Here is a 14,553-nt window from a genome sequence, read left to right on the forward strand (position 1 = left end):
AAGAGAACGATGCCAAGACCAACAAATGGCAAATACATGGCGAGCAGGTTCGCCATCAAAAAGGCAAACTGGGAGCTCTTTCGAGAACAATTGATCCGCAAAGCACAAGGACAGGAGGAAGTGGCAGAATAGAAAACGTAGACAGGATGCAGAAGAAAGTCACCCACATTATAACCACTGCAGCGGAAATTGCGATGAAAAGGAAGACACCCTCCGTAGGAGCCATGCCGTGGTGGACCCCGGAGTTACAAAGACTACGAAAGCAAGTTCAAATAAGGAGAAAAGAATACCAGAAGGCGCGGAGAGCCTGGACACCGGCAGAGGTAGCCTATCTAAGACATCAATACCAACAGTTACGCAATGCCTACACTGAAAAAAATAAAGAAAAATAAGAAAGCCTCCTGGGAGCGACTAGTCTCTGCGACCGGAAATGAATACCCCTGGGGGGGGTTGTATACAAAATAACCACAAATAAACTCCCCAGGGGGAAATAACGAAGGCAACAAAAATGCCTCAAGGATCCCTGACTAAAACATGGGATGATTCAATTAATAACATTCTAAATACAATCATTCTAGAACCCCCAGACAACCTTAGTGGCAAGCAGGAAGAAATCTCCCAAGCGAACGAGGCATACACATCGCAAAAAATGGAGCCACCCTTCACCATGGAGGAGCTACAAAATGCTGCGGCACAGATGTGAAATAGGAAATGCCCGCAGACCGGACCTCCTGGAGCCGAAGCTGATCAAAAAGGCTGTGGAACACATACCTGGCCTCCTGCTCAAACTTCTAAACTGCTGCCTGCAAGCGGGAAAATTTCCGACCTCCTGGAAAACCGCAAATCTGAAACTCATCCTGAAGAACCCTAACAAGTCTCCAGAACAACCGGATTCCTACCGACCGATAGCTTTACTGACTACCCTGAGTAAACTATACGAAACACTGTTGCATAAAAGAATTATGAGCCACTACAAAGCCGCAAACCTAGAATCACCAAAACAATATGGATTCAAACCTTCTATCAACCACAGAAGCAGTCCAAAACCTTATATTCAAAGCAATCCAATGCGACAGGAAGTACTTCCTAGTCATCGCAGTGGACTTCGCAGGGGCGTTCGACACCACAGGGTGTCGAACTGTGGCGTTCTGACCGAAGAATTGAGGTGGTAACACCTTTTCGAAAAGTGGCTCGATGGGTCCACAGGGGCTGTCCCCAGGGCTCGGTCCTGGGGCCGCTCATGTGGAACATTGTCTTTGACGACTTTCTGGCTCAGGACTTGGACGAAGTGAGCTACCAGGCCTTTGCTGACAATTTGGTCCTGATGGTGGAGGAGACTCCAGATCGGCCCTGGAGACTCGTGCAAACCAGGCAATACAGGTGTTACAGGATTGGGCAAAGCTACACATGTTGAAGATCTCACCCACGAAGACGAACTCTGTTCTACTGAAAGGAGTGCTCGACATCCACAGACCACCGCAAATGAAGATAGCAGGAGCAACCATCAAACTTGCAAAACAAATACGATGCTTAGGAATTACAATCGACAATAATTTATCTTTCACCCCTTACATCATCCACCTAAAAGAAAAACTAAGGAATTACGCAGCATTAATAGCAAGAGTCTCACGCAGGGACTGGGGATTAAACAGAAAAACCCTGTCCCTGTACTACAAAACAATTTTCATCCCAGCCATTACCTACGGATCCCCGATATGGTACAAAAAAAGCAGGAACAGTAGTAAATAAAAGACACCCTGACAGAATCCAGCGTAGCATTATGCTCTTCATCTCTCGTGCATGCAGAACAGTGAGCACGCACGCCCTCCACAACTTGACAGGAGTCCTCCCACTGGACCAGGAGGTGACTCGCTGTGGGCTGATGTATTACCTGTCTAAGGGAACACCCACTACAATCTATGGACTCACCCTAAAACCAAACAACAACCGCAAAGCAGAAAAGCATAGAATCGTGGCTCACCTGCTACAGTTGTGGCAGGACAGATGGACAGCATCAAACAAAGGCGAAGTGACGAACAGATTCATACCACTGGTTGCCAAGACATATCCAAAATCCCCCCCCCGTGGTTTATCCCGGGGTTAAATGAAACCTACTTACTAATGGGCCATGGTCCATTCAAGGCAAAATTGAACATGCTGGGTATAACGGAGGAGCTAACTTGCACCTGCGGTAAGCCTGAAACATAGCATCATATAATGCACGATGAGTGCTATGAGGAACACAGAAGCGTGCTAATAACTAAAATACAGTACATACCAAAAAACAAAGAACACCATCTCTTGGACACAGAAGACAACTACGCGGCTTTCAGCCAGTTTGCACGAGAAGTCTTCGGCCGAAGAAGAACGGAAATTGCCATCCACAATGAATGAAAGTAAATTACATATTCGAAGAAAATCGACCACCCCACAAGACCGCAAAGAGCAAGAGGAAATCAAAATGAGCATGGATGAAGACAACCCCGACCAAAGTGAGGCCACAAACGGATCAAAGGACCCAACAGGACCATACAAAGGTCAAGAAAATTGCAAAGTGACAAGGAACCTGGTCAGACACAGCCACAGGAACTAACCGACGAAGATGAGTACATGCAAACAAACCAAGTGACAAAAAACCCGGACTGGACATAAATGCAGGAACTACTTGCAGTACGCCACATAGCGGTTGAATAGGACTTCCCTAGTCCTATTCACCTTTAATTCCCAATCCCCAGGCAGGGGGAGACGGTTTCCTGTTCCCTCCTTCCCTTCCCTGCCACTCCCCACTTCTCTACTCCTGGTGGGGCATGGGCCTGCCCCACTGCTTTTAGGGACACTTACTCTATTGTCCCCATACTTCTGGCTTTCCCCCCCGTCTTTAGTCTCCCTCCCCTACTCTGTCTATACACCAGCGCATGTTCCACACAATGTCAAAAATTAAAATATGTCCAAATTCAACCCGCGCACGCAAAACTCTTTCGGCTTAAACCTTTTTCAGCGATTATTTTATTTTTTATTTTATTTATTTTTTTATTATTATTTTTTTTTTTTTTTAGGCCCTAGCCACTGAAATCTCAGGAAACTAGGTGGCAGGGCCTGCCAGAGTAAAATTTCAACTACTGGGTACCTGGTCTGCCTCCGGGAGGCTAAGTGTGGACAACGTTGGGCCCCAGCAGGGGTCTAGCGGCTAAATGGCCAGAAGAACACCGATACACAATACTACACTTACAAAATCCATACACTTTTAAATCTCTGGCCTTTACAGTGAACTGTTACACCTACAATGAAAGCAACGCGGAGTTGGGGAAAACCCCCGGTGCCGCTAGACACGAATACACTTTACACTTTTTTCTATACATAGGGAAGCATTAATAACGAAGGAAATGCAAACTGATTTGCACGAAGTTTTGAAAGATGCAGTAAGTGTGATCAACTTTATTGAAATTGGAAGCAGACTTTTCACTGTTAATGAAATGGGATCCACTTATGAAACGTTTCTTTTATATACGAAAGTGAGGTGGTTGTCCATTGGCAAAATTTTGCGACTTCTTTTTTGGACTCAAACATGAAGTTTTAGTGTTTTTATCACATACAGAACAGAACCTTGCTCAATTTTTTACAAATCAAAAATGACTTTGAAAACTTGGCTACCTTGTTGATATATATGAAAAACTTAATGATTTAAATTTAAATCTTCAAGTACAGAGAACAAATATATTAATACTGTACTCAGAAGCTTTCAAAAATAAACTTAACCTTTGGAAAACTGAATTGGAGCATAATAATAATGAAATGTTCCCATATTTTTCTGATTTTTGTTAACAGCAGTAATATTGGCATTTTACAATTCAGAGGTATCACTGCCTCCCACCTAACAATGCTAATTAAGAATTTTTCCAAACGATTTAATGTATCTCCAGAAAAAAAAGTTTTATTGCATTCGTGATCCCTTTGCTTTTGAAATTTCTTCATTTCCCGAAATTACCATTCAACAAAAGGAAGATCTTATCGACCTGTCGTCTGACGATGCAAGACTTGTGAAAAATGTTGGCTTTCTTTTTGAGACGAGTATCCACAATTATCGAAAACGGCGATACCAAGATAGCTGCCTTTCGGGTCTACATATTTATGTCATAAAATTAACAGCTATAAAAACAAAACAGCGTTCCAGACTTAATCCAGAAGATAACACGAGATTAGCTATTTCAAATATTGCGTCCAAATATGCACCAAATATTAACAGGCTCATCCTTCTCATTAATTGTTTTGTTTTGTAATTGTTAATTTTTTATTGTTTTGTAATTGTTAATTTTTTATTGTTTTGTAATTGTTAATTTTTTATTGTTTTGTAATTGTTAATTTTTTATTGTTTTGTAATCTTAATTGAACAATAAGAATTTGATTTGTTGTTTTTGCAATATTCAAATAAACAATCATTTTAATGTGTAAATTAAAAAGGAAACAATTTTTTTTATTCCTTTCTCAGTACTCAAATAAAATTTTCTACTACATAATTTATAAAATGTCATTTTACTTCTCTAAAAATCTTGTCATTCCTTCCTGGGGGGTCGCTTCAATTTTATATTTAATAAAGGGAGTGGCGAGCGGAATAAGTTTGCGTGCCACTGAACCATACCATATCAATCGAACCATTGGATCCCTGACTCCTCGGATTAGCACCCCCTCAGTCCCGCTCAGCTCGCAGACCTGATAGAAAAATTAGTTCCGCCGCAACCGGCTACGTAGTTAAGCCTGAAATCAGCGACTTAATGTTAATATTAGTAGAATAGAATATTAGTTATTCTATAAAATAAGCATCCAATGCTTCTTTGAAGTTAGCTAAACTCACTGCCTCTACTACGATGGAAGGCAATTTATTCCAGTATTCGAAAACCCGCTGCCCATAGGTGAACTTCATGAGAAGTTCACCTATGGGCAGCAGGCTTTCGAGGAAGAAAGACCTTCATCCACTTTACTCAACCCCTTAAGTGGACGACTTCCTTAGATGTCTAGTAGTCAAACTTTGCAGACCACATCTAAACCATTATTCATATGTGTTTCGATTTGCCTCATCTCTAATCTGGTCGCCCTTCCTTCAATCCTTTCCAGAAGTCCTACTCCTTTTTTTAAGGTGCGGTCGACACACCTGAATTCAATATTCCAAATGCAGTCTAACAATAGCCTTGCTAAACTATATTCTTGCGTATATCAAGGAATCTATAGAATTCACTTAAAATTTTCTTTTTCTGTCCAATTTCCTAAAAAGAGGCACTGCCTTCATTTGAGTTCTTTCTAAAATAAGGTTCCTACAATGGAGAATCGGAATTCTGTGCAGTTGAAAACTAACAGTCACTCTGTATTTCTGTGAAGAAGCCCAAATCCTTTTGCAATTAGGTTATTATGCAGTGTACTAAATGTAAATTTTAATCGAGGAAATCCTTAAAACTTGATTTAATATTTAAATCGGATTAGTAAATATGATAAATTATAAAGCACGCGACCAAAAGTAAACGCATCAGATGGAAATGGACTCCTGTTGTATTTTTGATTTTTTATATTAGACAGCAACTTTAAGTAACGAGAGAGAGAGAGAGAGAGAGAGAGAGAGAGAGAGAGAGAGAGGAGGGATCTAGCGCATTCTTTGAATAATGTCCAAGGATTTCCTCGAAATTAGAAATGCGATGTAAGAAGAGATGCTATTTTATGAGTGTATCATAATTACAGTTTTGAATTAGACACGCCATTTAGAAGTAAATAGATGAAGTAAATTACTAAATTACCAAGTTAAAAAAGTTATAAGAAAAACTACATTAGAAAACATATGGTCAAATCTCATGCAAAGTTTTAAACACTCTGCTACAACAGAAACAAGTAATTCTTTGGGACTAAGTAATGAAAGAGTGTAAGGACCTGTCCTTACAACTGTTATTTAATAATGAGAGTTATTGATATTGAAAAATTATTAACGAATATTAATACAGACAACCATTTAAAAATATATATGTTAAAAACTAATAACAGAATTTGTATACAATAGTTCAGATAAGTCCCAGGTTTAATTGTGCTTGTTTCGCCTATTACCTTTAAGCAAGAGGGAGATTAACATAGCAACGGGGGGGAAGCGTTTCGAACACGCGATTCAATAGGAAACACTGATGGAGCAGACCGTAGCTAATGAGCACAGATAAGAGTAAACATTTCGCCCCTAAAGAACAATGAGCCGAAACAAAAACAATTAAGATAGAGATGGAGCTCAGTAATGGAGATACTCAAGAAATTTAAGTACACACTTTAAAATTTCATGGGGGCAATTAACGACAGGTGTAGCCAGACAAATACAGGGCGTAGTTGGGTGTGGATGTGAGGTCACAAAGAAGATCTGGAAACTTCTTGGCTGACCGGAACTTCCGTTTACCTTTCTAGAAAGTTCCAGAAATTGCTGGAAAACCGGAAGTCCTCATATAAAGAATGGAAGACACGCCCACGGAAGAGTATAGGAGTTGAATGGGAATTACAGGGGAAGGGATGTACAGGTCAGCGATTGGCCAGAGTGAAAAGCGTAGGAAATTTTGAAATTCAGAGTGAGGAGAAAGAAAAGTTTTTTTGAGAGAGTCTTTGGAAGTGCGTGGAGGAAGACAGTCGTGTAGCAGAGTCGTTGCTGAGTTTTGGGGAGATGGTTTAGTAATGGGAAGGAAATTTTTCTTGTGAGAAATTTCGTAAGTCTAAAGTTGAGGAAAGAATGTGTCCATGTGGAAGAAAGATGATCCAGAGTAGCCAATGAATACAACATTGTGAGAAGCTGATGAAATTCATAGTGAAGGAAGGAGAGCGCCCAATGAGAATTCTAGAGAATGACCTAAGAAAAGGATCCTTATTCAACTCAACAGAGCGAACCTCAGGTAGATTGATGTATTCCAAGGATGAGCAACCGCCCGCCTTCTAGTCTACGCCGTTACGCTGATGGTTATGGCAGCCCTGAATAGAAAAATCACTTGGAAAACCAGTAAGTAATAGTTCAGTAAGGAAAAATCTAAGTTAGTGAAGGAAGGACTGTAGGGGAAATAGTTAACCTATGGGAGAAAGCTAAATGTAATTATACCCATGTACACAGAATTGTAGTGAAATTAAGAGTAGGACTTTATGGTAAAGGTTTATTAATGGGTAGAAAGGATACTTTGAGATAATAGTTAATTTTGGGGGAATGATTAATTAGGTAACAAAGGATTGTAGTTGAATATGATATTATAGTGAATTTGGATTTATAGAGAGTATAACTTAGAGTGATAGTAATTGTTTAAAAGGATAAAACACTGATTGAGTGCCCTGCTAATTAAAGAATTATAGGATTAGATACGGGAAGACGGTTAATTACCATTGTTGATTATGAATGATGAACAGTGTAGAGTGTAGAGATGACGAGTGTAGAGAGGGTGCACCGAGTACTAAATCTTAGCCAACAGGTCTGTAGTTGAGGAAAGGTTTTTCTAACTGAGATATATATGTATATATATATATATGTGTATGTGATAATTTTGGAAAGGGATATAAATATGTATATATGGCTACTTGAAATTGTTTATTACCACGCTGAAAGCCACTTGTAAACCTACTAGGACAGTTGATTGGTAGGAAAGCTGATGTAAGGATTATGAGATGTAATGAACTCCTAGATCTGTTACAACCCAAGGATGCGACACACGAAGAACATGATGTTATGTATATATGTATGAAAATTCTGTAGTTTGAATCACAAGGATAATTACACAGATAAGGCCTAGCAGTCTAACAAAGCCACACATAATAAAGTTCACAGTTAATCGTAGTTATAGATTGGAAATGTATATACATGTATATATAATGTCAATAAATATTATTATGTTTTGGTACTTAAGTGTCAGTCAGTCATTTTGAACTTCAGCCAATCCAGAGGAGGAATACCTAAAATATTGAGACCCCCTTCGAGTCTAGAATCTTCTAGGAGACAAACAAGTCAGGTGTAAAGTGGGAGGGGACTAAACGGGGGCACAGTAGAGTACAGGGAATAATTAAACAAGACACATGCATTAAATAAATGAGAAAATATTTATTTAATGCATTAAAAGAAATAAAAATAATAAACATTTAAATTCCAGCCCCAAAAGAGCATTTATCAGGACTACTTGTGGGGGGGGTCCCGAGGATGCAAGGGGTGCACTGCACGGCACCCGGGCGCCAACGTTTAAAGGGCGCCTGAAAACCTGAAACTTACATACACATATAAAGAAATTTTTAAAGGGGGGCGCCAAATTGCGATTGGCACCACCGTACGCTAGGAACACCCCTGGGACTACTTATTGGAGGTATGTGGGCAATCTTTTCATCAGCACTATTTAACAAATCAGACATGAACATTTTTTTTAACATCAATTAGTTTTAAAAAAGTTGTATATTTTTAATTGAAAAGCAAAGAATAATACTGTTTAATACAGTATTTACTAAAAATTTCAATAATATTTAAAACATTTTATTGAGAATGTTTTTATTTCTGATCTGATGTTCACTTTTACTTTGTTTGAGAATGTTTATAGTGTCTACTAGTTATTGAGAACGTTTGACTTTATCGTTATTATTATTTTTTTATACATAAAAATGATAATGCTGTCTGCCATGGATGCATTATTTGTATGAAAAATAAAATATTTAAAATGAAACAAGTTGATTGTAACCAAGTTACAAAGGAGGTTAGGCAGGCGAAGGCAGATTACGAGAAATCCTTGGCAAAAGATGCTAAGAAAAACAGCAAGGATTTCTTTACTTATATAAACTCTAAAAGGAAGGGGGTGAATCTGATTGGTCCACTTGACATCCATGGTTCGACTGTTGATGATCCTGCTCAGATAGCAAACAAACTGAATGAGTATTTTGCATCTACATTCACACGTGAGGATACTTAATGATTGTAGCAGGATACTTAATGATTTTGTAATAACTGAGAGCAAAGTGGAAGAGAAACTGTTGAAGTTAAACGTAAGAAAAGCACCTGAGGTGGATGGGATCTATCCAGTTATATTAAAAGAGGCGGCAAAGCGACTAAGCCAACCTTTAGCCATAATTATGAGAGCATCCTTGGACTCAGGGGAGGTTCCCACGGACTGGAGATGTGCAAATGTATCCCCAATTCACAAAGGGGGATTGAAGGGTGACACAAGTAATTACAGACCAGTTAGTTTAACTTCTGTTCCGGGTAAATAATGGAGTCACTGGTTAAAGATGCATTGCAGGATCATCTAGACAAGACTGCAGCAACAATTCAGTCACAGCATGGGTTTGTTAAGGGAAAGTCTTGTCTGACAAATTTGATAGGATATTATGATGTGGTTACAAAGGAACTGGATGCAAAAAATAATTTTGATATCATATATTTGGATTTCAGGAAAGCTTTTGACACTGTTGCGCATGGAAGACTATTGTACAAATTGGAACAGAATAGTATTAAGGGTAAGTTGCTACAATGGATAAAAGGATGGTTAAGTGCGAGAAGACAGAGGGTGGTAATCAATGGGTGCTGCTCTTCTTGGACTAATGTTATTAGTGGAGTCCCACAGGGTTCGGTGTTGGGTCCACTGTTTTTTTGTATATTTATCAATGATATTGATGAAGGTATATCAGGCTTAGTGTCGAAGTTTGCAGATGATACAAAGGTTGGCAGGGTTGTTAATGACAGTAATGGCAGTGTGCTACTGCAACAGGATCTAGATAATTTGGGCAGATGGGCTAAGAAGTGGCAACTGAAGTTTAACCTTGACAAATGCAAAGTACTGCATATGGGTAGAAGTAACCCCAGAAAAACGCACCAACTCTGTGGTACTACACTTAAGGTGGTAGAAAATGAAAAAGACCTGGGAGTAATTGTGTGCATGCAGATATGAAGTTTTCTGAGCAATGCAGACAGGCTGCCAGGGCAGGTCATGGGGTTTTGTCAATTATATATAGGAATTTTGCTAGCAGGGAAAAGGAGGTGATTATCCCTCTGTATAAGGCAATGGTCAGACCACGCCTTGAGTACTGCGTACAGGTCTGGAGGCCTCATTTTAGGAAGGATGTAGATTTACTTGAGCGTGTACAGAGAAGGGCAACAAGATTGGTGAGGGGAATGAAGGGATCCTCTTATCAAGAGAGGCTTAGGTTCTGCAAATTGCAGTAGCTGGAGACTAGGCACCTGCGCGGTGATCTGATTGAGGTGTATAAGGCCTTGAATGGGTTCTGAATTCTGAATTCACGCTGAATTCTGATGGGATCCTTCCACTTGTTCAGATTACGAACCTAAGGGGGCATAAATTCAAATTAAGAAAAGACAGATGTAGATTAGATATGCGGAAATTTGCCTTTAGCCAGCGGGTGGTTAATTGCTGGAACAAACTTCCATCTGTCGTTGTGGAAGTTGATAGGTTGAATAAATTTAAGGAGGAACTGGACAGGCATTTGGAGGGAATGGTGTGATTTTTTTTTTTTTTTTTTTGGCTGATGCTGCATAAGCTCATACATTTGCTTTCTTGCATCACATGCCACTACTACTACTACTACTACTAGATGATATTTAAGATAACTATTTAAAATATTTAAGATTGACTTTAACCAGTGGCGGCGCATACTTTGGGGACAGTAGAGTTCAGCCTAATTATTATTAAAGTTCAATTTGTAAATTTGACTGAAATTATTCTTTATAGATCGTCATAATAGTAACACTTACATGTAACAAGCTTCAGTACGTACTTGTTTATGTCCTCTCGCCAGGTAAGTTCCAAATAAGTGTCACCTAACCTGAATTAATCTAACCAGCGTATATTTATTAGCATTTGCATTAACAGTGGCATATGGTGCAAGGAAGCAAGCTTACACAGCATCAGCCAGAAAAAAAAAAAAAAAAAAAAACACTTCCCATTTTACCTATTCATTCCCTGCTATAGTTTGTCTAGTGCTTCCTTAAATTTATTTAAGCTATCAACTCCCACAATAACATGGAGGTTTGCTCCAACAATCAACCACTCGCTGGGTAAAGGCAAATTTTCGCATATCTGTTCTGCAACAGTCCATTCTCAACTTGAATGCCCCCTCATGTGCGTAAATTGAGCAAGAGGAAGAATCGCATCAGCATTGAGCTTGATCAAATCATTCAAAGCCTTAAAAAACCTCAATCGGATCACTTCGCAGGGGCCTAGTCTCCATACGCTGCAATTTACAGAAATTAACCCTTTCTTAGTAAGAGCACCCCTTTGTTCCCATCACCAATCTCGTTGCCATTCTCTGTACTCGTTCCAGCAGCTCTACATTCTTCCTAAAATGAGGACTCCAGACTTGTGTACATTACTCAAGATGTGGCCTGACCATTGCCTTACACAATGGGATAATCATTACTAATCCTTGCTAGCAAAGTTCCTGTACGTCACTGACAAAATCCCATGGGCTGTCTTGGCAGCCTGTCTGTACTGCTCATAGACCTTCCTATCTGACTGCACAATTACCTCCTAAGTCTTTTTCATTTTCCACAACCTTAAGTGTAGTACCACATAGTTGGTACGTAATTCTGGGGTTAATGCTACCCATGTGCACTACTATGCATTTGTCAATGTAAAACTTCAACTGCCATTTCTCAGCCCATCTGCCTAACTTTTCTAGATCTTGTTGCAGTACATACTGTCATTAATCACCCTGCCAACCTTTGTATCATTTGCAAACTTGGACATTAAGCCCGATATGCCTTCATTAATATCATTGATAAATACAGAAAACAACAATGGGCCCAACACCGAAACCTCGAGCACTCCACTAATAACATTGCTCCGCGAAGAGCAGTGTTCATTGATTACCACTATCTGTCTTTTCCCACTCAACCATCCCTTTATCCTTAGCAGCAACATGCCCTTAATGCCGCTGGTCCAGTTGTACAAAAAACATATTATGATATTAGGGTCACCGTAAATGATTACATCTAAGTCAACCACGGAGTGAAAAAAGCCCATTAAAGTTCCTGGCGTTGTCGACGGGATTCGAACTCGGGCCTTTTTTACCCAGTGTGCTACCCGCGCAGACGGTCGAATTGTACAATAGTCTTTTATGTGCAATAGTATCAAAAGCCTTCCTGAAATCCAAGTATATGATATTAGTCCCTTTGTGATCAGATGGTAGTGGCCAATCAAATTAGTCAGACAAGATTCCCCTTTAACAAACCCATGCTGTGTCTGAATTATTGCTGCAGTCTTGTCTAGATGATCTTGCATTACTTCTTTAACCAGTGATTTCGCGTTTTTCCTGGAACAGAAATTAAAATAACAGGTCTGTAATTATTCGTGTCATCCTTTTATCCGCTCTTTGTGAATTAAGGATACATTCGCACATCTCCAGTCCATGGCGCCCTCCACTAAATTCAAGGGTGCTCTCATAATTATGGGTAACTTCTTGCTTACTACCTTTGCTGCTTCCCTAAATATAATTGGATAGATCCCATCCACTCTTCCGCCTTCTTTTTATGTTAAGCATGAACAATTTCTCTTCCAATTTCCTCTCAGTTATCACAAAATCATTTAGCTCTCTGTTAGGGATTGATAAATTTCTGCATCCCCTACCCTAAACAATTCTTCATCTGTGAAGGTAGATGCAAAATACTTTGTTTGTCTTGCTCTGTTTACCTGAGCAAGATCATCAACAGTCGAACCATCGATATCAAGTGAATAAATTTGACTCATCCCCTTCCATCTAGAGTTTATATAAGTAAAGACTTCTTTGCTTTTTTTTGCATCCTTTGCCAAAGGTTTATCGTAATCTGTCTTCGCTTGTCTAACCTCTTTTGTGACTTGATTACAGACTAGCTTCTATCTACCACAGGCTTCTGTTTCGGAGAATAATTTACATGCATCCCATGCATTTTTCTTCTCTGCCAAGAGCCTGATTACTTTATTTGATATCCATTTAGGCCTAAACCTTGAACAGTGTTTTTTAGTTGATATGAAAAGCCTAGTAGCTCCCAAGATAAATTCCTTCAATGCTTCTTTTTAGGATTGGCTGAGGGTAACATCATTAGTTTATTCCACTATGTAAATTTAAAAACTGTCTGGGACCATTGTAGGCACCTTCAAGAAAGCAAAAACCCTTCCCTTTACCCATGATGGTAGTTACATCTTTATGTAAATCGAACATCAATACACTGTGATCACTGTCACCTTGTGGTTTCTTTAGTTGCGCATCAATCACTGTTGATAATCAGATCAAGTGTAATAGTAATAGAGGCATGGAATGCAAGAAAGCAAGCTAATGTAACATCAGCCAAAAAAAAAAACAAAAAAAAAAAAAAAAAAAAAACAATTTCACACAACCATTCCCCGTAAAACTTTGTCCGGTTCCTTCTTGAATTTATTTAAGCTAACTTCCACAACGACAAACGGAAGTTTATTCCACCCGCTGGTTAAAGGCAATTTTTGCACATCTATTCTACAACTGTCTTTCCTCAATTTGAATTTATTCCCCGCCCACGTTCGTAATCTGAGCAAGCGGAAGAATGCTATCGAATTCAGCGTGCTCAACCCATTCAAGGCCTTATACATCTCAATCAGATTACCTCGCAGGGACCTAGTCTCCATACGCTGCAATTTGAAAAACTTAAGCCTTTCTTTTCCCCCTCACCAATCTTGTTGCCCTTCTCTGTACACGCTCAAGCAAATCTACATCCTTCCTAAAATGAAGCCTCCAGACCTGTACGCAGTACTCAAAGCGTGGCCTCACCACTGCCTTATACCAGGGGTGGCCAGCAAGTCGATTGCGGATTTAATTTCGGTCGATCACGACGAAATTTTAAATATACAGTCATCCCTCGATTTGTGCACCTTGTGCAATGAAATTTTTGAGATGGTAGATCGCGGCACATTTTGAAGGAAAAAAGTAGATCGCATCACAAATTAAGTTGGCCACTCCTGCCTTATACAAAGGGAAATCGCCCCTTTTCCCTGATAGCAAAATTCCGGTATATCATTAACAATAACCCATGATCTGCTCTAGCAGCCTATCTGGATTGCTCAAAGAACTTCATATCTAACTGCATAATCACTCCCAGGGCTTTTTCATTTTCTACCACCCTAAGTATAGTACCACCCACAGTTGGTATTTTCCTCTGGGATTACTTCTACCCAAATGCAGTACTTTGCATTTGTTAATGTTAAACTTCAGTTGCCATTTCTCAGCCCATCTGCCCAAATTTTCTAGATCTTGTTGCAGTAGCACACTGCCATTACTGTCATTAAAAACCCTGCCAACCTTTGTATCATCTGCAAACTTCGAAACTAAGCCTGATATACCTTCATCAATATCATTGATAAATATACAAAACAACAGGGGGCCCAACACCGAACCCTGTGGGACTCCACGAATAACATTAGTCCACGAAGACCAGCGTCCACTGATTACCATTCTCTGTCTTCTCCCACTCAATTACCCTTTTATCCATTGTAGGAACTTACCCTTAATATCATACGGCTCCAATTTGTACAGTAGTCTTCCATGCACAACAAAGTCAAAAGCTCTCCT

This window comes from Mastigoproctus giganteus, chromosome 7 (assembly GCF_048544385.1).
Source record: "Mastigoproctus giganteus isolate SK-2022 chromosome 7, ASM4854438v1, whole genome shotgun sequence".
Classification (NCBI taxonomy): domain Eukaryota; kingdom Metazoa; phylum Arthropoda; class Arachnida; order Uropygi; family Thelyphonidae; genus Mastigoproctus; species Mastigoproctus giganteus.